Raw genomic sequence first — 27,915 nt, 5'->3', positions numbered from 1 at the left:
TACCATAAATGGTACATCGGAGGCAATATTTACAACTTATGTACACTATATTGTAAACAGTCTATGTTAAAGTGCTGAGTGCGACAAATGATCGATGGCTCAATCTGCTTAGAAGTGCAAGTGCAAAACCTTAATAAAGTGCAAAATGTTCAAAAATACAACACAGTGCAATTCCTAAACTAAATCTAGGATACATACATTTAAAGAAGCAAATCGGACGGCACGTTAGACCCCTAATTAGGAGGGTTACATGATGTGGAAACCGATGATTTAAAACCAGATAAACGGCATGAGTGAAGTGGCGCAACACATATATATATATGAAGATTAAGGGGACATTATAGTTTGGTGATAATGTCAGTTAAAACATACTATTTTAAGGAAACAAATCCACTGAAATTCCCCAGTTATCTCAGGTAACTATAACTGGTGCCCTAAAGTAACTATAACTTCGACCCCTTGCCCATCAACCTCAACCTCAAGATCACCAATGACCCCCACCCAGCTGAATCACCAACTGGAAGCAGATATCTATCAAATACACCACTGCCATCATGAATTTCATTCACTCCGGATCCCCATCGTACCCCTGGCCACACCACATGTACAACCAACCTGGGAGGAGAAGCAATCGCTCGCCCACTCACAGATTCTTTAACACCTCTAGCACAACAGTCATTGTACCACATGCCTGGAAACACACCAAGGTCAAGCACTCTCCTTCCAGGCCAAAGTCCTGGAGAAAGCCATCAATCGACAACTCATGAACCTCCTTGAAGAAAACAATTTTGCTCAACTCTTCCCGACCCTTCCCAATCCTGTTGTTGAATGTTATTTCCTATTTAAGTACTGGCCCTACAAGCTTTAAAATACTTTTATCACCACAAATTTTATATTCCACTATACTAATTCACGACTAATCCGTCCCAGAGTAGCGTGCTACTTGCCTAAAAAGCACTTTAACACCTGATCAGAGGTAAGCAAGCATCATATAAATGCAAACCTTTTTTCCATCTTCTATCCATCCGTTACCTTTCTCTATCCACCTCAATAACACATCCACCACTCAAACTACTTTCACATTTCACTATGCTAATCTTCAACACTAATCCTTTATGGGTTCTGGAGTAGGGTGCTACTCACCAATAAAGCGCTTCAACACCCCATCAGGGTTACAAGAGCTATATAAATGCAATCCTTTCCCCTTTTCTACCTCACCCCCACCCTTCTCAATCCAAATAACTGACTAACATATCCACCACTCAAGCTACTTTCATATTTCACTTTACTAATTCAACACTAATCCTTATGGGTTCAAGAGTAGCTTGCTACTCACCCCCCAAAAAAGGTGCTTCAACACCCAATCAGGGGTAACAAGCGATGTATAAATACAAACCTTTTTCCTCTTCTATCCTTCCGCCATCCTTCAGAATCCAAATAACTGACTAACTTATCCACCACTTTAACTACTTTCATATTTCACTATACTAATTCAACACTAATCCTTTATGGGTCCAGGAGGAGCGTGCTACTTGCTGAAAAATCGCTTTGACGCCTCATCTGTGGTAGTAAGCGCTATATAAATACAATTACAATACAATCATGAGAGTCCGGAATGCAGCTCCATGTGGCACCATTCGCGCACACTGAAAGCAATCCCATAATACAGGTTGATTAAAAACCAATTTGAACTCTTAACTAACCCTCCACACAATGATTGTCCTTTTAGACTTATCACTGTAGTGGGAAATGTTGTTTGGAAATCCTGGCTTGATCTACATGTCACCAAAGGCAAAGATGGAGTGAGCTATGGAAATGTACAGATTTGTACTATGCACTGTTGTTTGCCTTGGTGTCTGGGTGATCCTCCTTCATTTATTGGGGTCATTTCGGCTACACTGTGAACAGCATGAAATGATTCACCTTTGCTTTGATTATTATGTAAACTTCTTCCAATAGGCAGGATTATATTAGGCATACGAAAGGTCCTTTAAGATGCATACAAATTTCTGAATATAGAGTGTGTACTTTTTGAGGAATGCTTGACCGTGCTGTGTTTTATTTTTGTGGCCATCATTTACATTTTACTTTATTTTTGTATTTACTGACCCATTATTTAAGTTAACTTACTTAGTGTGCATTGAAAGTACGTCTGGGACCCTCATGTCATTGATCTGTCTCAGTTCTGAGTGTAATATTGAATTTTACAAATCATACAAAAAAAGAATGAATAGGGTAATAAAGTTAGCCAAAAGAGGACGTTTAAGGGTTAAAGTGCATATGGGTGCCACTTTTAACTTGCAAATATTTACAGTGTCCAATTATTTCCATTTGCGAAGCTTGCTGTTTCCCATTTCAATCCCGCAAAGTTTGTCTCTGCATAGTGTAATCATTTTAACTGCATATGTTATGTTATGTTATGTTAACAATCTTTTATAGAGCGCACGTACACCGAGGGGGTTTCATGGCACTAACTAGCAAATGCCACGGCAATCGGGAGATTACACATGAGCCTGAGTCAATAGCTAGGTTTTAGGCGGTCTCCTAAAAATTAGGAGATTATTGCAGGAACGGATTTCCAAAGGGAGGGAATTCCAGAATCTGGAATCGAGAGTTGCAAACCTGCGTCCGCCCCTGGGTTGAACTTTAAAAGAAGGAGTGGCCAGTAGATGGAGATTGGCATACCGGAGGTTGCGAAAGGGGACGTACCTAGGCAGAAGATTGTTAATGAATTGGAGGCTGCGGGCGTGGAGGGACTTAAAAACGATGCAGGCCGTTTTGAATGCGACTCGTTGGGGGATAGGGAGCCAATGAAGTTTTTTTAACAGGGGCCTGGCTGATTGCCAACGTGGCTGTTGATGTATCAATCTGGCGGCTTGATTTTGAACCAATTGGAGACGTTTACTGAGAAAAAGTTGAAGGCCTAAATAGATGGAATTAGCATAATCCCGGTGTGACAGTACTAAAGTTATCACCACCTGGATCAGAGCCGACTAAGTCAGCATCCGACTGATCTTCCTGATCCTACGGAGCTGAAAGAAACAGGAGGACACCACCGTGCCTACTTGAGTTTTTGATGACAGGTCCTTATCGATGTTCACCCCCAAGCTCTTTACTGAGGGGGAGTGAATGGGTAAAGGGCCAAGTTCTGGAGGCCAGTAATGTGGGCCCCAGAACATTTGACTTTTGCCGTTAAGGACTAATTCGGTCTTGCCAGGATTCAGCTTCAGATGGTTAAGATCCATCCATTGGCGGATATGGAGCATGGTGCCCTGGAACTCCCGGATGGATTCAGGGGAGTTATCTATTGTAAAGATAAGTTGAAGGTCATCGGCATAATTGAACATGATGGCCTTGAATGCTTTCAGGGACTGGATCAAAGGAAATAAATACAGGTTAAATACTAGGGGGGCCAGTGAGGAACCCCGCTGGAAGTGTGAAGTTTGGGAGCAGTGAAAGGAGCAAGGCGAATCGCTTGAGTGCGGTCGCTAAGAAAGGACCTAATCCAACTGTAAACTGAGTCAAAGACGCCGGCCTGTTTGACACAGTCCAATATGATGGTGTGATCGACCGTGTCAAATGCGGCAAGAGGTCCAAGAGGACCAGGACCTGTGGGATTCCCTTATCTGTATTATCTCGGAGAGAGTCCATGACTGTAGTGATAACTGTCTCGGTGGTGTGGGCAGGACAAAACCCAGCTTGATGGGGGTCTAGATAGTTGGACTGCTCAATGAAGTTGGAGAGATGAGTGGTTACATGCGCTTCAAGGACTTTAGCCAAGTAGGGGAGAAGGAAGATAGGCCTGTAGTTAGTGAGGATTAAGGGATCTGCCCCCGGCTTTTTCAAGAGGGGGACAAAAACTGCTGCCTTAAAAACTTTAGGAACCTTGCCCTGGGACAAGGATGCATTAAGGAAGGCCAAGATGGGAGATGAGAGAACCGAAAAGATGTCCTTTAGGATGTATGGGGGGCAGCAGTCCCTGGGGGAGCCCAATTTAAGCCTAGTCAATAGGGCCTGCAGGGAGTGTACATCTAGAGGTGGAAAGTGGTAAAAAGAACAGGTGCTAGAGATGGATGTCGGGGGATCCGACTTAGAATCGGTGACTGGGATGCTGGCTTTAATGGTGGCGATGTTATCAAGAAAATATTCATTAAGAGAGTTGCACAGATGTTGGGTGACCACAGGCTTAGGGAAGGTTCTCTCGGTGTTAGATAGCTTGTTGACATTTGCAAAGATGTCTTTGAATTTATTTTCCGAATGTTCTATTATATCAGAGAAATAGGAGGCTTTAGCTCGAGTGATGGCTTTTTTATAATCTGCTCGTGCAGCCAGATAAAGAAGTTTTGCGTCCGAGTCATAGGCCCATGTCCATTTCCGCTCTTTTTGGCGAGTATCTAATTTTTTAACCCTCAGGTCGTGGGAAAACCACGTCTGGGCATCCGAGCGACGGGCAGTTTTAAGTCTTTTTAGTGGGGCATGTGTGTTACTTGCTGCTAATAGCCAGTCTGAGATATTGGCTTCAGTCTGATCTAAATCCAGGTTGTCCGCTGGAGTGGAGCTAGGCTTGTTCCAGGAAGGCTTGTTTATCAAGAGTGCTCCTTTTTCTTATAAGACCCCCCTTGATTGCCGGGGGCTTGCTGCAAGTAGAAATAGAGATATTGAAATTGATTAGAAAGTGGCCGGACCATATACAAGTAGATATGGTAGGTGTGGAGACAGTGAAATTAGTGCTCCACACCTGATCTAGGGTGTGTCCCTTGACGTGGGTAGCAGAGACGATATGGTGACTAAAATTGAAGCCAGAGAGGAGTTCATCTAATTCACTGGCATGAGGGCCGCCAAGGTCATCGTTGCACCAATAGTTGAAGTCGCTGAGTAAAAGAAATTTTGCATAATCCGTTACCACAGTTGCCAATTGTTCACACAGGGATAGAGAAAATGAGGGCATGTCTTCAGGGGGTCTGTATATTAAAACACAGATTAATGGGCTGGCCTTAGAGTCGAGTTTGATAATCAGATTATCTACTGCAGGGAGATTTAAAGAGGACATAGAGGTGAAAACATAGGGGCATATTATCAAGGGGGGTTATCTCCGCTTTTTTGGCTTTAAAAGCCAAGAAAGCTGAGATAAAATTATCTCTCTATTACCTAGCTGTCGCTAACACCAGTTAGCGACAGCTAGTAGGAGATAGCGACCATCTTGGGCCCCACTTTGCATGTCAGTGATATTTATCACTAATGACATGCAAAGTGGGCGTGCCAAGATGTTAGCGACTGGAAACAGTCGCTAACATCGCTATCTCCTATTAACAACTTTTGGAGATATTCGCGCTAAGCGCGAATATCTCCAAAAGCTAACACCTGCCCTGAGCAGTTCTTAGCCATGTTATCCAATGGGAGGTGGATAACAAGGCTAAGAGCATTAGCTTGGTAATGCATGAATATTGTTGACTTTTCAGCGATATTCATGCATTGCAGGCGATTTTTATCGCATTTGCGATAAACCTTGGTAATACCAAGGTTTATTTGCGATAAAAATCGCCGCAGCTTAGCGGTAATTTTTTGTCTCTAACCAAGCAATTGCGATAATTATCGCTATTGCTTGGTAATATGCCCCATAATCTTTATGAATGATGGCCGCTACTCCACCTCCCGCCTTTCCTGGGGCCCAGTCGACATGCAGAATGTAATAAGTGTCTGGAAGGGCTGCCAGGATGTCTGGGGACGAGTCGGTGTTAAGCCATGTTTAAGTAATAAAGAAGATGTCAGGTTTATCTGATAGAAGAAAAAGGAAGATATCTAATTGATGCTTAACTAAGGAGCGGGTATTTAGGTAGGAGATGCGTAGCCTTGAGTCTCTGAATTGCACCGGGATGGGCCTCTGGCTATGGAAGGGAGCAGTGGGCAGGGGTCCTAGTTGACTATTCTGATTTCGAAGGATCTCAAGGTGTTTAAGGCGATCAGAGATGGCAAGGCAAAGTGAGAAGTTTACCTGATATAACCTTCTTAAGTCCTCTGAAGAGTAGGTGGTCGTTTGAGCAAGGGGACTGGACCCTGGGCCCGGCCTGGTGCGGACGGGCGCAGATGGGCTTGCCTTTGGCGTGCCTTCGGCATGCCAATGGAATGCCCGCTGCGCGTCCGGGTAAGTAAGGCCATTCTATCCTTTTGAGGGCAGGAGGTGCAAGACAACTAGTCCTCCACCCCGAATACTCCCCCGAGATGGCGGCTCCGGTGATGAGCAGCGTTCCTTCCTAATCTCCTCAACAGCGCCTAATCAGCTGAGAGGGTGAGATGCGCGAAGGTGTAGGTGAGTAAGGAGAAGTGCAGTAGATATAAAACACACAATTAAAATAAGACAGCTTAGCTCCTATTCCTGGCTTCCGCCTCAGGAATGGCAATCTACTTTGTATGTGCGCGTGAGCAGTAGCGCTGCGTTTATCCTTGTGAAGGCAGGAGGTTCAAGACAACTAGTCCTCCACCCCGAATACTCCCCCGAGAGGCCGGCTCTGGTGATGAGCAGCATTCCTTCCTAATTTCCCCGACAGCGTCTAATCGGCTGAGGGGGTGAGATGCGCGAAGGTGCAGGTAAGTAAGGAAAATTGCAAAAGATTTAAAACATACAATTAAAATAAGACAGCTTAGCACCTATTCAAGGCTTCCGCCTCAGGAATGGCAATCAACTTAGCAGCGTTCCTTCCTAATCTCCCCGACAGCGCCTAAGTGGCTGAGGGGGTGAGATGCGCGAAGGTGCAGGTAAGTAAGGAAAAGTGCAAAAGATTCAAAATACACAATTAAAATAAGACAGCTTAGCTCCTATTCCCGGCTTCCACCTCAGGAATGGCAATCTACTTAGTATTACATAGCAATATATTTTTTCACCTTCATCAAAGCTAGCCAAGATGAAAAATGTGTCTGCGAGTTTACTTTTTGCAGATCTTTTTAATGTGTACTGGCATTGCAGAGGGGAAGATAAAGGCCAGTATCTCCTAAGATTTTGCTATGGCTTAATTTTGTAGTACTCCTGGCTTACTCTTGAATTATGTGTGCAAGGCAGGAGCAAGCTCGGAACAGTCTACATTATGTGTACTTTTTATGAGTACGATAGGAGTACTATATGTTGTCTTCTCACCCATGTCCTGCAAATCTTTTGTAAATTGGCTCATGAAGATAGATTCACACACGACCTGATTCTCAAAAGGTTTGTCACGGGTAGGTATGACATATTCTTGCAGTACTCCTGGCTTACTTCCAAATTTCATTAATAAACCAGGAAATCGCCTGGCTTACTATTGGCATTCAGCCCCAAGAATACACACCATTCTCTGGTCCCCTCCTAAGACATCAGAACCCATTGCCTCTAATACTCCCTGAAGCCCTATCCACCTTACAAAGGCTAACCTGATCCTGCACCCATTTTTCACCTCCTAATAGCTGGAGGTGAATTGAAGCAGATTTATCCACAGAAGGAAGGCTCCACATGCTGTCTTGGACAAGGTAATTCCTAGTTCATGTGTTAATTCACATTCTAGGAAACAGTACTCAGAACAGCAGGATTTAAATCTGGATATACCGTCTGGAATCCCTCACTCTGGCTAGACGGTATCCTGGCATCTTAATCCAAACCACTTGTAATTGGGGACATCGGAAATCATGTGAGGGGCAAAGGAGACTCACCGCATCACTTGCTGGCACACTTGCTCCTGGGGCCCTGACGCTGTGTGTTTCCCCAGCCGCCGTTGCTCGTGACACCGCATGGCCGTTGTGGGGGGAGACTAAAGTTCCCAGCCTGCACAGTGACCAGCACCGCCCACTTCCGCCTCAGCGTGCCCGGAGGCGCTTAAACAGCGGCAGCTCCCTCGGTGGAGCGGGGACATCAGAAATCCTGTGAGGGGAAAAGGAGACTCACCGCATCACTTGCTGGCACACTTGCTCCTGGGGCCCTGACGCTGTGTGTTTCCCCGCCACCGTTGCTCATGACACCGCAAGGCCGCTGTGGGGGGAGACTACAGCACCGCCCACTTCCGCCTCAGCGTGCCCGGAGGTGCTTAAACAGCGGAAGCTTCCTCCGCGTCGCTGACGCGAGCGGGCGGCGCCGGGCTAAGCCCGGGCAAAGGGCGGGCTGTCTGTGGCCGTCCAGAGCAGGAGGAGGCAGGGCTGGGCCACCCCTCTGACATTGGACCATCGGTAAGCGCAAGAACACCAAAAATACTGAGGAGGGGGGCAAGAAGGCCAAAGTACTGAGAGACTCAGAGACTATTATTTCCTATCTTACATCTGCGGTGGGGGCTTTGTCAAAGGAAATAGTTACAGCCCAAAAAGAGTTGGGCTTGATATCTCCTCCACCTATCAACCAGCCTACCACCTCAGATATTGCCCCAGCCCCATGTATCCCACTAGAGCCAGAAGTGGTAGTCCTAAACTCTAACCCCTGCGCTGCTAACACTATCCGCCCAGCCCAAGCCCGCTCCCCTGTTCTGATTTTGCCAAGTCAGCCCCAGGGGCTCGGGCTTGAGAAAAAAGTAACCACTAAAAGGAGGAAAAAGCCAGAGAGTGCGAACACCATTGAAAATGTGGACTAGGAGAATATTGGTGAGCACCTAGAAGCACTATTTGTTGCTCGTATTGAACCCTTGTTAGTGGGCATAGCGAAAGACATCGTTGACACCATGAACACTTGCCTCGTCAGCCTCTTTAAGAAATGCGCCCTAATTGACAATTTGGTTAAGAAACTTGACCCTGTCCAGGATTCAATAAGGGTGGATAAGAGTTGCGCAAATATTACCTCACATAACGCAGCAAGTGTAACGGCCCCACCATTGTCATGCGATGGAGGAACTGTAGACATCCCTAGGGCGCGGGTTCCTTGTAAACCTCTAAGTAGCCCTCCTACTACCCAGCCAACTTCGGGAGATACTGACAGCCACCCCGAGACTTACTGCCAAGTAACCAGCACAAGGGCCAAGGTGTGCCAATTACATTTAGATCTGCCGCCGGACGCCGCACCCTTAGTTTCCGCGTTTATAGGGGTTCCCCCGCTAGCAAACGGGGAGTTAGAACCCACAGCGGCACTAATACAAAAGGCCAGTCAATGGTGTGCTGACACTAGTAGTGGTGGGACAACCATTTCCAACAGGATCATAATGGCTAGAAGGGTGGGCTGGATTGGATACTGCCCCAAAAACGTGAAGGGTGACTGTGTCGTAGTTAATTTGACAGCCCAAACCTGGCGGGCAGCCTGTTTTGGGACGGTTCAGCGATCCGAGACACTGGGAACATGAGACCGGTTCCCTTAGGCTTTTTTTATCCGCCGCCTGGCAAACAAAACACTCACTTGCAGATCTACACCTGAGGTCACGTCACTCGGCCACGGTATGGAACGGTTGGAGAGCAGTAACAGAAAGGTCTAGACGGGGCAGACCTCATATCTCTGGCATAGGTCCTGACCCAGTTCTGTTCAACAGATTCTCTCCACTCGTTGACATAGAGGATATTGACTGACAACCTGCCCCAATGTTGTCCCCCCACTGAAGAGGGCATAGCACTGTGCAAACTTATTAGCTGGAACGTAGCAGGCATTAGAGCTAAAAGGGCAGATACAGCTTGGATTAACTTTGTTGCTAGCCACGACGTGATATCCATCAAGAATCTTGGGACACCTCTGCAAGCTTTTGGTTGGATGGTTTTACCAGCTTTGCCAACCCTGCAACACTTAGTCCCGCAGGCAGAGCTAAGGGGGTCTCCTTTTTCTCTTTTCCTTACAGCTCACTGGGTCATTTAAGCAGTTGGAGTCTTTTAATTGTGGAATGAACAGTTTCACCTGCCCGCACACTTTTTCTAATTAACTTTTATAATTCCTGAAATAGGGTAGTGGATAATGAACAAATCGCCTCCCTGGATACATTTTTAGCTAAACTCAGTCTAAATAATTACACCAATTTTGAGCTCATCTTAATGGGCGATTTTAACACCCACCTATGCAGTCTTCCCTGTTACACAGGAGAGTATGAGGGTTTCCCAGGTGCGACGGCCCCACACTTTGAACACACAAAGTCAGGAGCAGCCCTTGAAGAGTTACTGGCCAATTTTAATATATATGAACCATTCTATACGAGGGTGAGAGATTATGTATGATATCTTACACTCGTTCGGAGCTGTTGGCCATAGGTCATCTGTCCAGGAGCTCTGCGTGTAAGCCTGTGGACCCCTTAGCTGGCCCTTACAGCTGCGCCTGTGAAGGCTGGTCTCTTAAGAGCCCAACCAAAATACGATCCTTGGAAAACGTCGTCCCTGTCACACGGCCTCGTGATGGATCGCGAGATCTCCGTATTTGGTGCCTCAACGTGAGATCTCTTGTAAAGCACCACCTGTCTATCTATGACCTGATAGATAAAGAGGATCCCGATGTTTTCTTAATTACAGAAACCTGGCTTCAGGACTCTGACTCTGCCATACTGAACCTTGCATTCCCCCAGAACTACACCATCTACACCTCTAATAGGGCCACTAGAGGTGGTGGCATTGCTATGGCTGTCAAATCCTGCTTCCCAGCAGAATGGAAGCCAGCAGGATTACCCGCTTGTGAAAGCGCTATTTTTAAAGTCGCCTTCTCTCATCAGTTCACCTTCAGCGGGCTGCTGGTCTACCGCCCCCCCGGCAATGACTCGGTATTCAGATCCGCATTGGCCGACATGGTCAGTCCCATAGCATTGGGCTGCGCCAATTTCAACATCTTGGGTGACCTTAACATCCATTTTGATCTTGGGGCATCCACTACCGTGAGCTCCCTGTTAGCCGACTTGGAAGCTCTCCAACTTACTCAGCTTGTCACCCGTCCAACCCACGTTGGAGGCCATATCCTTGACCCCTTCTTTTCCACACTTGACGGGTTAAGGGTGTCAGATCCAAGGAGGATAGGGTGGACTGATCATCTTCTAGTAGAGGCGCTCTGCCCGGTCTATGACAAGCCTTTTATATCCAGGGAAAGGCTAACCCTCAAAAGGCCGTGGCATAAACTTACGCTGGAAGAGTTCTACGGTATCCTAGAGCGGAAACCTCTGAACAATTTCATTAATGTGGAACAAGGCTACCAACAGTTCTGCATGTGGATCACCGACGCCTTGGACTCTTTGATACCTTTACGATGGGCGAAAGGCCGGACAAAAACACCTAGTCCCTGGTATAACGAGTCTTTGGCGGAACTGAAGAAATCCTGCCGTAAAACAGAGAGGGAATGGAGACGATCATATGACCCTGCTCTGAAAATTCGGTATTTTACTGAGTTGAAACTCTACCACAGAGCTATTTGCAGAGCTAGAGCTGCATTTTACGCCCAGGAATTCGCTACCAGTACTAACCGCTCAAAACTGATTTTCAAGGTACTGAAGGACCTTATGAAAAACAGATCCTCATCAGAGGCGATTTGCACAGACTCACACTGTGATAAATTGGCCTCCTTTTTTGTGGAGAAAGTGGAAAAAATATATCACGGGTTCGACACACTCCACCAGGATCGAGAAGTCACTGTCTCTGATACATCGGATCATGAGCCCTTGGCTATCTTACCTGAACTGTCGGTTGAGGCCTTTGACAGACTCAGCCTCAGGGTTAAATCAGGCTCCCCGGCGGACCCGTTAAAGCCTGCCTTCATTAATACACTTTCCCCGCTGTGTCGTAACCCCATACTGGATCTCATTAATATGTCTTTGTCCTCTGGAACTGTACCCGCGGCTTGGAAGCAGGCAGTGGTCACGCCCATACTAAAAAAAGCCAACTCTGACCCCCGTCTGCCAGAAAACTACCGACCTATCTCCCTGTTGCCTTGGATTGCCAAAGTAACAGAAGCGCATGTCAACTCGGTTCTGTCTGAGCATCTGGCTTGCAACCAGATTCTGGACCCCAGCCAGAACGGCTTCCGGTCAGGACACAGTACCGAGACGGCACTTCTCTACATCTTGGAACACCTTCGCCAGGTACTTGACTCAGGTCATACTGCAGCGCTTATATTATTAGATCTAAGCGCTGCCTTCGATACTGTGTCCCACCAAATACTTATCCAACGCTTACAGGAGGCGGGAGTGACTGAGGTCGCTCTCCAATGGTTTCGGTCCTTTCTGGCTGACCGTACTTTTAAAGTGGCTATACCACCTGGCCAATCCACCACTTACCCCCTGAAGACGGGGGTTCCACAGGGATCTTCGTTGAGCCCTACAATTTTTAACCTCTATGTGAAACCGTTGGCCGGTGTCGTCAAACAGTGGGGTCTTACGATGGCCTCATATGCTGACGACACTCAGCTAGCGGTGACACTTAGCGGAGACACCGAGGTAGCAGCTCCGAGATTCCGTGCGGGTCTCTTGGCAGTAGCCAGCTGGCTTCGCACCAACTGCCTCCAGTTGAATGCCACCAAAACTGAGGTATTGGTTCTAGGGAAGCACGCTGAGTTATGGGGAAACCAGTGGTGGCCGTCAGAGCTTGGTGTCACTCCTATTCCAGTGACTGGAGTGAGAAATCTAGGAGTCTGGGTGGATTCTGCGCTCACCTTCAGGGATCACACCAAGAAGGTGGCTGCCACGTGCTACGGAATACTGCGTGGTATTAGGCCAGTCTTGAAGTACTTCGATCCCCCTACCAGACAGCTTGTAGTTCAGGCCGCAATACTATCTAGGCTGGACTACGGCAGTTCATTGTTGTTAGGGGTGAATCAAGCGGAGGCCTCAAGGCTCCAAAGAGTACAAAACGCCGCGGCACGAGCCATTGTGGGCCTTCCCAGACACTGTTCAGTGTCTGGTACCATCTCGGCCCTGCATTGGCTCCCGGTCAGACAGCGAATTATGTTTAAGGCGCTGTGTCTGGCCTTCAAAATTTTGAAAACTTCTTCGCCACCGGCACTTGTCACTCTACTCACGCCCTATGTGCCATCGAGATCTTTAAGATCTGAGGGGCTACACTTGGCTGTCTGTCCACGTTTTAGGTTGAGCAGGATGGGTGGCCGTTCTTTCAGGGTATTAGCGGCAGGCCTATGGAACTCGCTCCCAGTTCACATTCGAGCTCTTGAGGATATGTTCGCCTTCAGGCAGGCGATTAAAACTTTCCTCTTTCCAGTTTCTAGCTAAATTCTTTTGTGTGTTATGTTACAGCATCTGTCAAAGCGCCAGGACGCCCCTTTGCTGGGGCAGCTGTGCGCTATAGAAATTTTAATAACATAACATAACATAACATAACATAACATGTACATACAAGGGCCCAGACCATTGGTCCATTATAGACTTTATCTTTGCGTCCCCAGGGATCATCGCTAAGGTCAGGAAGTATAAAGTTATCGCCTCGACCCATAGTGACCACAACCCTTTGTTGTTGGAGGTGATTTGGGGGGAATCCCTGTGTAAACAGATTGGTACCTCCCAGACATGGTCTACATTGGTGACTACAGACCAGGGCAGACGGCTTAAATGGGGAAAGGTGGTCCCAGAATGTTTTACTGCTAATCTACTTCCCAAAATCGTGGGTCATATAGCAACCTGTTTGGATCCAAAGGCTTCCAACCTAGAAATTATAGAGGCCTTTGAGTCGGTATGTGCACAAATCTCGAGGGACTTGACTTCAAACCAGAGCCAGAGAAGGGATAAGCCCCATAAATGGTTCGACGCCAATTGCTTGAGAATCCACAGGCGCCTTAAGCAAGCCCTCATATCCACCCCGAGAGATAAGGCCCTCATTACCATCTTGAGGAGGGAACATAAAAAAACCCTAAATAGGAGGAAAAACGCCATTAAAAGTTATGCTTGGGATAAGCTACTTTCAATAGACGTTTTGTGAGATAGTAAACAATTTTGGGACACAATAAATCAGCCAATTTCGCAGATTCAGAAAATGCAGTTACAGACTGCGTCATCCCTGATGAGAGGTGGCTTCACCACTTTAAAGAAGTATATGGTGACAAGGACTGTGTTGCTATCTGTGGCCCAATGGTAGCCCTGAATTCCGCCCCCGTAGTGTTGGTAAAGACGAAGTAGAGAAAGCCATTTTAGAGATATAGAAAAACAAGGCGCCAGGGCCCGACGGCGTACCGGCAGACCTATATAGACACTCCCCGAACCTATATTCTCAGGTGCTAACAAACATCTTTTGTGCTCCCAATGATAATGCATTTCCTTCCACCTGGGCAACCTCAATCATCGTGCCAATATTTAAAAAGGGGCAACGTGACGATCCAGCATGCTACAGACCCATTTCCCTTCTTGACTCTGCCATTAAGATCTTAGGCAGAGTCCTCTTGTTTAAGCTAAGGGCGAATTTAGAGGTCTGCTGGGGGCTCTCGAATATACAATATGAGTTTAGAGAGAAACGGGGCACCCTGGACCAATGTTCAAACTTGCACCTTTTAATCTCCAAATACACGGTAGCCAAGGAGGGGTCCCTTTTTCTGGCCTTTATGGACCTCTCCTCGGCTTTCGACTTGGTGAATAAGTCCAAGTTGAGGTCCATCTTACTGGAGATGGGAATTGATGCCTCATTGGTTAAATTTCTGGCCTCCCTGCAGTTATTTGCCACATATAGGGTCACTAAGGAAGGCAGGTGCACGTCTAGATTTAAATCAGAGAAAGGGGTGCACCAGGGATGCATCCTGGCCCCCTTCTTGTTACTATTTATATTAATGGGTTGGGAAAACATCTAGAGGAAGGGTGGGGCGGACGTTCCGCGTGTAGGAGGAGCAAACATATCGGCCCTCCTATAAGCGGACGACGCAGTCTTAATAGCGCGCACTGTCAACGGCCTCCAGAATCTGTTGGACCTCTTCGTGTCCTTTATGGAAAACCTAGACTTAAGAGTCAACGCAAAAAAATCGCACTCAATGGTGGTAGGCCAACAGAGAAGTAAGCCTAAAACTAAAACCTTCATCTGTAAGGGGGAGGTGGTTTCAAGGGTACAGTCTTCTCTTACTTGGGGGTCCTGTTCGACGAGAGGGGCTCGTGGGTTCCCCAGACTAAGGCTAAGAGCCTATCCCTGGCCCGTTTCTCATCCGCCCTGATGGGTTTTTCAAAAAGACTAGGGGCTAGGCCAATGGAGGCCCTTTTGAAAGTTTACAACAGCAAATGTATCCCTATTGCCACCTAGGGTCAGCCATGTGGGGCTATGTTGCCCAAGATAAATTTCAAAGGGTAGAAAATGGGCTCCTAAGACAACTTCTCTCCGTCCCTAAGTCCTCCCCTACCTTTTCTATCCACTCTGAGGTGCGCTTGACTTATATAACGGATAGATTGAAATTGCCCCCCCTAGTATTCTGGGCAAAAACATGGCTTAAATCAGAATTAACCTTGAACCACGCAATTCTGTCGGACGTTTTGTCCATGGATTACGCCATGAAAATACCCTGGTTTAACTATCTAAAAAACACTTTTACATACCTAGGGAGACCTGAACTTTTTTTGTCACCGTCCAATATCACAAGAGAGGATGTTAAATGGATTAAGAGCCACTTCCTGGAGAGGGCATGTTTGGCCAGAGAGGAAAGGGAACTAGTGAAACTGTCAGTAAGATCACATTTAATGTTAATTACCACCCCTTCTCTCGAACCTTACCTTAGAATTGTCACCAAACCCCTACACAGATTTTTACTGACAAAGTTTAGGTTTAATCTGAGTCACCTTACATTAGGTTGTTATCAATCGTGGGCCAAACCAGAAGAGGCTCCCCCCTGTGACTGTGACACATTTTCCAACCAAGATACCATGCATTTTATGATGTTTTGTGGGTTTTATTCAATCGCAAGGAAAAAATATTTAATACCTGTCTTGAGGGAGGCCGGCTTTATTCAAGTCAGGCCCGCATTAATTTACCTCCAGATGTTGAGCAACACTCGCATTATCTACTGTGTGGCAAGTTTCTTAGCGGCGGCATTCAGAATTAGGAATAAACATGCGCCACCTAATGCATTATATTAATCATGGTATCGCCCACATTGATTTTATTTTGTGTAATCTCGAGTATAAATGTTTAGTTGGGCTTAGCACTGACTTTGTACATCAATGAATTGCCTATTTTAACTTTGTATGTGACTTTTATGCCTTTTATGATTTTCAACAAATTGAATAAAGTGTATTTTGACTGACTGGCTGACACTTGTAATTGGGGGCCGAATGTTTGCTTTGATTAAAACCGATTCATTTTCTCTGCACCATTTTTTGTGAAATATTAAATTGACTTTCCCTGATTGCCTACCCAATGAGCCTTAACTGTTGCATGTTCATATTTTATAACCATAGTGAGAAATACAACTTTAGCATTCAAAAGAGATTGCAAAATATTTTAATCTTGAAGAGAAATATTAGTGTATCTTTTTAGCAGGAAGAAACTCCAAATAGAGAATAAAGTAAGATACTAATGACTACATCCCTGGAACAGTACAAAGTCAGTTCAAGGGATATATGATGTTACAACGCGGACTTTTACTCCGCATACTGTTACAACGCGGTTTTTACAACGCGGGTCATGTAACAACGCATGTATTTACAACGCATTTTTTTACAACGCAGGTACCTTTACAACGCAGACCATTACAACGTAAGTATTGGTAAGTATATATTAATAAGAATAATATAATATTAACTTAATTTTAAAAGTATAATTTAATGTAGTTTTAAATAATTTAATTTCCGTAAATTAATTTAAATTTAAATTAATGTTACTTTATTTTTACCCTGTACCCCTGTACCCCAAAAACTCTAAACTGACCCTCAACCCCAAAAAAAATGCAAAGTAATTTAATTTAATTTTTTTGCTATTAAATAATTTAAATTAAAATTAAATTTAATTTATTTTTACCCTGTACCCCAAAAACTAAAAACTGACCCTGAACCCTAAAAATACCCCTTTACCCAAAAACTAAAAACTGACCCTGAACCCTAAAAATACCCCTTTACCCTAAAACCCAAAACTGACCCTGAACCCTAAAAATACCCCTTTACCCTAAAACCCAAAACTGACCCTGAACCCTAAAAATACCCCTTTACCCTAAAACCCAAAACTGACCCTGAACCCTAAAAATACCCCTTTACCCTAAAACCCAAAACTGACCCTGAACCCTAAAAATACCCCTTTACCCTAAAACCCAAAACTGACCCTGAACCCTAAAAATACCCCTTTACCCTAAAACCCAAAACTGACCCTAAACCCTAAAAAACCCCTTTACCCTAAAACCCAAAACTGACCCTGAACCCTAAAAATACCCCTTTACCCTAAAACCCAAAACTGACCCTAAACCCTAAAAATACCCCTTTACCCTAAAACCCAAAACTGACCCTGAACCCTAAAAATACCCCTTTACCCTAAAACCCAAAACTGACCCTGAACCCTAAAAATACCCCTTTACCCTAAAACCCAAAACTGACCCTGAACCCTAAAAATACCCCTTTACCCTAAAACCCAAAACTGACCCTAACCCCTAAAAATACCCCTTAACCCTAAAACCCAAAACTGACCCTAACCCCTAAAAATACCCCTTAACCCTAAAACCCAAAACTGACCCTAACCCCTAAAAATACCCCTTAAGCCTAAAACCCAAAACTGACCCTAACCCCTAAAAATACCCCTTAACCCCAAACATATAACATTTAAAAAATAACTATATACTTACCAATACTTACGTTGTAATGGTATGCGTTGTAAAGGTACCTGCGTTGTAAAAAAATGCGTTGTAAAAACATGAGTTGTAACAGTATCCGCGTTGTAATGGATGCGTTGTAACAGTAGTGCGTTGTAAAAAATGCGTTGTAACAAGTAAACACCCAGTTCAAGTAGTGCGTTCATTGTGTTCTTTGATAATGTACAGAGAGAACCAACTTAATGTTATTAAAGTCTTGAAAATGTCCATCTATCATCCATGATTAAGGACAAAGAAGAAATTACACTTTATAAGGTTAAAGTATTAAAGTAATGTTGTTTTCCTGGCCCACTGGCATACTCTTTTTATGAACACATAACTAGATAATTAAATGTTTTAAGATCCTGAACGTCAATACAGTCGAACTTTTATTTATGCAGAAACAGTATTTAATTTACTGTGAAAGGTGTGAGATCAAATAAGTGCTTACCTCTGAGAAATGCTGTAAATAGCATTTGAGGAAATTGTTGCTATGTGTGTTACAAATATGCAGCACTTTCTACTGCGAATAACATTAATGCTTCTTGTGATTTATAGCAAGAACCACATCCAGTTTCAGAACCATATTAATAAATGCTTATTCTTCTTATAATTAATCCAATCTGGTTCCTTCCTGAGACACAGCCCCAAGACATTTTGGAGTAACCTTTAAATTATAATGACAGTCAAGCCTCTAGTCAAGCAGCTTGTCCATTCCTCTACTTTCTAATGTCCTCAAGTCATCACTGGCAGGGAGGACCATGCTGATGTACTGCTTTTATCACTGTCCATGGACATGAATCCTGCTTGAAGATTTTTTCAGTACTCTTTTGAATGACAGAAGGAACGAGTAAGACTTTGCCCCTTGGACATCCATTACTACTTTTTTAGGTCAAGCCAAAAACAGCACTTGCACTGTAAGCAATCTTTTGTTTGAACTTTGTGGGGGTTTGGCTCCTCCCCTACTTTGTATTGGCTTTTGTCTGTGTCGTTTTAAAATCGTAGCCTGCTATGGCAAATGGTGGGTGCATGTCCCACCTTTTCTGGCAAGTTCACTCCCACAGAGTATTGCCCTGGTAGTGACCAGGGACGCGCATGCTGTTTGTTGTTTATCTCTTGTGATACAAAGAACAAGGGCTGTGGAATGCTGTGACCAATTAAACAACTGTCCCCTACACGCATTTTCACTCAAATGCATCTTAGAACTGCGGGCCTTCATCTCTGGGGCAATGTGGATATTACCTTAGCGCCCTCAGACAACAGACAGGTCTCTGTGAATACTCACAAACAATCAGGTAAGGTTATTTGGTGAGGCATGCTGCTGGTAGCTTCATGGGCAAACAACATAGGCAGGAAGTGCAATTGGCCAGACACAGGCCTTTCTTTCAGTTTTATATAGTGCAAACTAGGCCCAAAGGCATAAAAGAGATTTACATCAGCTCCAGATTACATTACACAAGATCTGTAACTCATCTTCTCCGAAGTCCTCATGTAATGTAACTGGTCAGATTGTAAAGCGCTCTGAAACCTTCGGGTAAAGTTTGCGCTCTATAAAAACGCATTAAATAAATAAATGCACTGAAAGGCTAAGTGATTGCCCTGAAACTCACAATGTTGAGTCAAAGCTGGGGCTCGAATCGGGTTCCCCAATGCTAACGTCAGCAACCCAGATTTTATGAGCAGCCAGCTATTGCAAAAGCAAGCATTTCAATTATATTCAGAAGGTAGAGAGGTGCTCGATGGTTAAGACTGGTATCCCATAGGCCATTGTGTTCATGAAGTAATACAGATGGACCCCGGGCGAGGGCGGAGGAACATGGCGGCAGGCTGACGCCGGCTGCGGGGAGCTCCGGTCTGTTTGTGGTTTCCCCCACTCAGTGCCGCGCAAAGACGGCAACTAATTGGTGAGCGGATGCGTGAAACTTCTCTTACGGCTTTAGCGGCTTCATTTTAATGCCTTTTCTTGTTTTTACCTTCTTTTCCCCATTATTCACCGCTACGGTGATCGAGTGTGCCCGGCGATAGGACCCTGTGGGAGTGTTGCTTTCTCTCAATGGGGGTGGCGTTTGTCCCGGAGTCTGTGGAGGTGGAGGCGGAAGCGGTGAGTGGAGTCGGCGTTGGAGAGGAGCCGGTGTATGGACAAGGATGTCGGGCAAGTCTATGGCGGAGGACGATGTCGGTGCTTGCTAGGATCAGTCTCCGTGCACCTTCCAGCAATAACTGCAACTTTTTACGGTCAGTCAGGGGAGAGGGGGGCTGCATACCACATGTCGCAGGATGCGCTGTGTATACTGTTGATACTGTGAGACTGGTGGGTGATAAGTATTTAGGTGGTTGCCATCATAAGTTACTTGGGGTTGATATTGTCCCTGCCCCCGCCCAACCGTTGCAGCTCAGGTGGATGGACTTAGCCACCCAATCAGCCCCAAACTCATTGCAATTGGTCTGCCCTAGAGTAATAGAGGCATCCTCGCTATTAGACCTCGAAAGTGATAAAGGGGCGACGCGGGTGGATGCACCTTCAGTATCATCTGCTAGGAACAGGTATCAACTGCGGTCCAATCTTGATCTACAAAAAACTGGACTTTCTCTTTGAATGCTCCAGTGGGACCGGAGGTAGTTGCTCTCACTCCTGGGGGTGAAGGAAAGAGAAAAGGGAGAAAAATCATCTAAGAGTAGGGGAGCCAAAAAAATGGGGACTGCCAAAAACTTGTTTATCTCAACCAAAACCAAAACCTAATACTTCTTTAAAATCATATTTTAAAATTATGGAGAAGATGGCTGACCCTAAGCGGAGTAACGGGAGTAAGTCTCCCTCCCTCTCCTCTACCTCTGCCCCTGTTAAACAACCTGTAACTCTGGACATAGCACCCCAATCTGTACCTGTTCCTGTACCCGTGTAAAATAGATACACTGTTTTAACGTGCGACCCAGAAGTAGAGGACCAGACCAACTAGATAAAGATCACAAAAAGGAAAAAAAAAAAAGTGGTAGGAAGAACCTAAAAAAAAGGAAATATTAATAAGAGAAGGGAGAGAATACAACAACAACAACAAAAAAACACTAGAGATCACATTTAGTTGCCTACTTTCGTTAAAGAAGGGGGGAAATCCTGATCAGACATTGGAGGCCCCCCAACAGGCGACAAAATCGCCAAGGCAGGTATGGGGGGTTTCTCATGGGAGGTGGGCAATTAGTTGGGTGGTAGGGGTAAAAAGGGAGAAAAAATCCTCATATACTTACGAAAAAACATGGAACTTTTGAATGGGGGCTGAGCAGTGATTTATTCAAGGAAAGGTTGACATGGCCAATATGACCTGTAAAATAAAAATCATTAGTTGGAATGTAAATGGCTTGAGGGATAGGAGAAAGATGCAGAGGGTTAATGAATATTTATACAATTCTGGAGCTCATGTTTGCCTTCTCGAGGAGACTCACCTAGAGATACGAGAGTGTAAGTTAGCGTTTGGTAAATGTGGGTGGGTTCAAAATATCCTTTGTTCATATCAAAGTGGCAGTACAAGAGGAATGGCAATTGTGATTAGAGCAAATGTTGGGATTAGGCTGGTGAAGTCTGAGACAGATCATTCCGGGAGATGGTTGCTGGCATCATTAACATTGGGTCATACTCCCTTTACTTGCGCAATCTATTACAGGCCCAATCAAGATGCTCCGGGGTCTCTTATGAAGCTAAAGGCTAGCCTGGTGGAGAACGTTGGACCTGTTATATTAGTTGGCGATTTCAATCTGATTTTTGATGAAAAATTGGATTGTACGTCCATGGTCACATTTACACCCCCCCCCCCAAAGATCCCGAACGGAGCTTAAGAATATTATCAAAGATTTCAACCTTATAGATATCTGGAGGGCTAAAAATGGTGCAAAAAGACATTATTCTTTTTATAGTCGAAGATATGGACATCATTCCAGAATCAACTTTTTTCTTTTAGATCAATTGCTCTTCTCGACGGTAGAACATATATCATACATTCCGGCCATATTGTCTGTCACTCAACCGTTGAGCTCGTAATTTACCTTAAACAGAAGGAACAGCAGAGGAGGTGTACTCTAGACAGAGCCCTGCTACTTCAAGAGGGGGTGAGGTTAGACTTAGTGACACAAACACAGGAGTTCTTTAGGCATAATAAAGGCTCAACGAGTCAACAGGTGATATGGGAGACATTTAAAGCCTTTATTAGAGGTTCTTTGAGTACCCTGATGATTAGAAGAAACAAACAGATGAGGGAAAAGAAGGAAGAGCATCTCCTGAGGCTTAAATTGAAAGAACAGGAGCTTCAGAGGGCATCAGTAGACCAGTCAGATACTAAACTTCGCCTGCAAAGAGAGTTAGACAGCTTACGGGCAGAGTATCAAGCAGGATTAGACAAGGTCTTAAGAGATAGATGGGATGCCAGTAAGCTCCAAAATCTTTCGTATGGAGAGAAATGCGGCCGCCTTCTCGCATGGAAAACCCGAGCAGATAAGAGCAGAAACAAGATCAATAGCTTATCTCTCTCTGGTTCAGGTGAAATTACTCATGATGATGGTCTAATCAGGGAAGAGGCTAAATATTTCATGCAAAATCTATATAAAGCTAACACCAGTCACTGCACACAGAGTGTGGAAGGCTGGCTGAGCAGAATATAACTCCCGAATCTATCTGAAGACGATAGAACCTCTCTTACCTCCGACATCCGAGAAGGCGAGGTGAGAACTCAGATTATGAAAATGGCCAAAGGGAAAGCCGCCGGTCCAGATGGGCTTCCTGTGGAGTTGTACAGGCTAGTTCTAGATCAAATAATATCTGTTTTAACGTTATTATTCAATGAAATTCTCCAGTGTGGGGCGCGGGCCCCAAATTCTTGGCCAGAGGCCACTGTTACTTTAATATTGAAGCCAAACAAAGACCCATCAGAAAATTGAGTCCTACAGACCGATGTCCTTATTAAATTCAGATTATAAGGTATTTGCGGGGGTGTTGGCGGCAAGACTGGCTAGAGTAGTAAAAACCATTATCCATTGTGATCAGAGGGGTTTCATCCCCGATAGACAACTTAATGAGTTAACATTTCAAGTCATTGCTGCAATTAATGTAGCTATCGATAGGAAGCTCCCTCTGACCCTGGTAGCGGTTGATGCCGCTAAGGCATTTAATCAAGTAGATTGGTCATATCTGTGGAAAGCACTGGCGGATTTTGGACTCCCAAATAATTTCATCAACAGCCATAAAGTTTTTTTACTGCTCTCCATGCGTAAAAATCCTAGTCAATGGGTCTCTTGCTCGTGGTACCAGACAGGGCTGCCCTTTGTCGCCTCTTTTGTTTAATTTATACATAGAGCCTTTTGTTTGTTTGCTTAGGTCTGGCTCATTAATCAAGCCTTTTAAGATCTCCAATCTGGAATTAAAATTTGTGTTGTACGCTGATGATTTATTTATGTTCACCTCAAATCCAGCTGAAGCCCTGCCAAGATTAATTGAAACAGCGGAAGCTTTTGGAGAGATCTCAGGATACATTATTAATAAATACAAAACTGAGATTATGGAGTGGAACCAGGAAGTAGGGACTGTGGGAACAAAGACTAGAATGAGATATCTGGGGGTACATTTGGCCAAAAAGATTGAGGATATACCAAAAATCAATCTGGATAGAGTCTCAAAGGATGTCTGTGCCCTTCTCCAGTGATGGTCATCTCTCCCTTTAAATATCTTTGGGAGAGTTAACTTAATTAAGATGATCATCCTCCCAAAAATAACGTTTCTATTTTACTCTATCCCTCTATCTTTTTACACACCAGCAATTAATAAACTACAAGGGAAATTAGGATCCTTCATTTGGAATTCAAAATCTCCAAGAATCTCCTGGAAAAAGCTTAGGAGAAGTCTAAAAACAGGAGGGCAGGCTTTTCCAGATTTATTTGTATATTGCCACGCATTCCATTTCAAAAACTTTAGACTTTTGGCTGATAACATCGATTTATCCTCCCTAGGCATACTCTTTAAAGCATTATTTCAAGACGTTCCAAAGGGACAAGACTTCTTCCTCTTTAAATTTGGGGATCCAAATTTTTTTTTAAAAGTGAGACTCAAGATCCTGGGGACAGCACTTAGAAATTGGGTATACATCAGGAAAAGGCTTGACATCCCATACTATGCAGCACAGGCCCCAATCTGGGATTCACCTGGGACAACAGTCTGTCTTGATGACCAACTGTCTCGGCCCCTGAGGTTGGCAGGGTTAGAACATTGGGGAGATCTTCAGGAAGGCGCACAGCTTTTAAGTTGGGAGGCTCTTTCCAATCTGACTGAGGGAACACTTACTAGATTCAAATATTACCAGCTGTCAGGATGGTGGTCGACTAGATCTTGGAATTCCAGCAATCCCAACCCGAAGTTTTATTTAGTATCTAGGAGGGGCAGGTGGAAAAACCAAATCTCACACTGGTATTGAGCTATATTAGATGTGGAGAGTGTTACGGAATTAGATCTCCAAAACTCTGGGATAATGCTTTAAACCTGAACAGGGGAAATACTAAAGATCTATGGACTGATTCTTTTACCATCTTGCAGGCGGTGGTTAAGCCTGCCATCTTAAAAAAGAATCATCTCTATACTATGTATAGGGCCTATATAACCCCCAAAAACTAGCTAAATTTTCCAACTTAGATTACCATTGCCCGAGATGTAGGCACCCTGCTGCGGATGATACCCATATGTTCGCCGACTGCCCAGAGATAAAAGACTACTGGGTCAAGACCCAGGACTTTTTGGAAGATGTCCTTCAAGTATCCTTGGAAATCACCACAAGAACTATCTTCTCTGGGTTGGGTTCAGATTATGATGTAAATGAACCATCCACGAGATTTATTTTTTATGTTATGCGTCTTGCAAGGCGTGAGATATGTAGAGCCTGGAAGGATCCAATTCCTCCTACCTTTTCCACTTGCTTAAAGCATATTATTTTTACAAGTAAATCTGACATGACATGCGACCCCACAAGCCTTGTAAAAATCTGGGTGGCCCTTGTGGCTTAGCAAGACAGGTGAATGGTATTCCTATGATTTATCTGGAGCCCTGTTGGTTCCTTTGCCTTCAAAGTAACACAGGGCCCAACTACGGTGTGAAATGGAGCGACTGGGAAAGCAGTGGCTACTTGAGGGATCAGGCATAATACTCTGTTATTGGTCGACAATATCAGGGCTGGATCAGGATGGCCAATCACTGAGAGGCATCCAGTCTCCCATCAAGTCTTCCAATAATGGTATATGAGGAAAACCAAAAAAAAAAGAAGGTAGAAGGTTGCAGATGTTACAAGAGCCCTAATGAAGCGAGTAAAATGGGTCCGTACCCTCTGGATGGATTCTAAAAGGCAGCCTTTAAAAGGAGTGCAGAGAACCCCTTAATACTCTGGCATCCCAGCACCTACTGCTGCACTGTTGCAACCAACTCTGCTACAAATGGTTCACTAAAAAGACTGCGGATTTTGTGTTGTATTTCTATCTAGGACCCTAATTCGATATTCCCGATTCATGCCCTTATGTGGTTATAACAAATAGTATCCTTATAAAGGCATAAGAATCATATCCATATTTAGTAATAGCCCATGCAGTCCAAAACACGGCAAGGCTACTCCCATAGACTCCTAGAAAGCACAACGCGTTCTTTAAACAAACCAAGCGTCCAGCAGCCCGGGAAATCCCCCTGCTTTTGTTTTGATTTGCACAAGAACTCCTCGAGTCCAGAAAGAACTGTTAGTTCTTAGTGACGTCTTATGTCCAACCTTACGTCAAACTCGGCACCTTTCAGGTATAAATATACCAACGTTGCCTTAAGCAAACACACGGTGGTGTGGAACAGAGCGGCTATCTACTTATCCGAAGCCCAGCTGATGCAAGAGGCAAAGGAAGCCGCCCCTCCCTTTTGACCCACTGGAGAAGCTGCCTTTTCTCACACCAAGAAATCCAGCTCCGGTGTTCCCAAGTCACCCTCGCGGGTTGCTGGGAGATCGAGTCCTGAGAAGCGAGATACAAGACCTCCTTCATTCTATAACCAAGGCACGGAGCTGATTAAAAGAGAATTCTTGATTCCGATACTTGGCAAAAACCTAACTTAACTTAAAACTGCAACTTACTTACTCCTTCCCACGTATTAGGCTTAGGTCAGGTACACCGGGGTAGGCGTATCTTAGAAGCACCAGTTGAGTTCGTTAGTCAATGTTTTTATGTATGTATATATTTTATCCATTTTAAAGTATCATATGGCTTAGAAACCATATCAATGCTTTTACAGTATTATTTCATAATACTACTTTTACTGTACGCACTTTACTCTATGACAAGTATTGCAGTTGTGGCAATTCATTTCTCTTGCATGAGAAAAAAGACTGCTCAATAAAATAACACCTTTTATTGAAAACGCCCGTCTCTCTATTTCTCTGCACTCTGATGAAATTAAGCATGCACGATTGACTGAGTAAAATAGCTGTCTATTGTTTTCACACGACTCTAGAGATACACTCTTTATTCTGAGGGAGCAAAGTTGTCATGTTTATACGGTTGTCAGAAACTAATCCCTTCTTGTCTAAATCAGGATGGTTAACCCTTTCATGAGCATTCGAGAAAGTTTCTAGTGACCTCTGAGCTAGCTGGCAAAACTAATTAAGTCTAACATAGTCAGTAGAGACCTAGATGACCTCAGTCCTACGTATACACTGCTGTTTATGTTATTCCAATGCGCAGAGCCTATTGGGAATATAGGAACTACACTACAATTGGTTCTTCAAAAAGCCACACGTTGATTTCAACATTAATTTGAAATATCGCTTTGGAAAAATACATTCACATTCCCATATGCTTGAGATGAAAACATTGGCGTGCTTTTGAGGTACCACGTGATAAAGAGTGACTTTCGACACAGAGCAACTTCGCGTACGATGTTGTACAAAGTGTTGGACAAAGTGCATGGCTTTTGCACTTTAAAAAAAATGCAAAGTTTGTGTACTTTGGTCAGCTTCTCCTTGATGCCATCCTTTTCGGTGAACAGACATTTTTAAAGGTGAATTTTCCTGAAGTTACTGGGTAAAAACTTTGTAAGACATCATGAAGCTGAAAAAGTTTTAAACATAACCGCTACACATTAAAAGGCCTAGTTGCCATACTCTCCATGGTGGAACTAAGGCCAAAAACACCTCGCTGGTCTATTGCACGATTGTAATAAAGGCAACTGATTCCTTGCACCTGATTCCTTCCAGAATATGAGGGATAAGTAAGAATCTACATGGGATACCTCAACAATGAATGGAGGGAAATGCAGTGGTCCAGCGAGAAGCACGACATCAACACAGATGAAATACTTTAATAGTGTATATCATATGAGAGACTAGGTTGGTGTACGGAATATTAGACTTCTATTACATGCCAAAAATGCCTTATTCCAAAAGGAGACTTATTCCACCCTAACTGGAGATGGCTGCTAAGTATGGGGCGGCTCCTCGGAGTGACTGTCTAGAGTCGTTGCCTTGGGTGGCAGTTTCACCAAATTGCCAACGCTGCACTACTGGGTATGTAAACTAGGTCCTAACTATAACTACCTACTGCCAGTAGGTGATATATATATATATATATATATATATATATATATATATATATATATATATATATATATATATATATATATATATATATATATATATTACCTACTGGCAGTAGGTAGTTATAGTTAGGACCTAGTTTACATACCCGGTAGGTGATATATATATATATATATATATATATATATATATATATATATATATATATATATATATATATATATATATATATATTACCTACTGGCTATCGCCAGTAGGTATATATAGTTAGGATTAATTCCCTATGGCATTTCTGAAAATTCTATGTCTAATAACTTGTGGACGGAATCGGCTGAAATTTTCAGGAAAATGGCACATTTTGTTTCTGAGCAGCCCCTGAAAATTTGGGGGGGTTTCGTCAAGGGGGGGCCGAGAAAAAAGGGGGGTCCCAAAACGCGTTTTTCCCATGTTAATTTCCATAGGGCGGTTGGACTCACTTTTAGCTCGAATGGCTGAATGGATTTGCACGAAACTTGGCAAAATTGTAGGGACTGTTAGCCCGATGTGCCTTTGCTAGGTCTCAATATATGTGCTTCAGTGGATTTTGAGAAATTAACGTTCAAATCAAGATATATATCTGTAACAGCGCTCTGGGCAGCGATCCGGTCCGCTTACTTTTCGCGTTTCGGAACTTTGCGCGCAGAAAGCTGA

Source organism: Lissotriton vulgaris, chromosome 5 (genome assembly GCF_964263255.1).
Source record: "Lissotriton vulgaris chromosome 5, aLisVul1.2, whole genome shotgun sequence".
Classification (NCBI taxonomy): Eukaryota; Metazoa; Chordata; class Amphibia; order Caudata; family Salamandridae; genus Lissotriton; species Lissotriton vulgaris.
The sequence above is the reverse complement of the archived record's forward strand: the minus strand, read 5'-3'. Positions refer to the sequence as shown.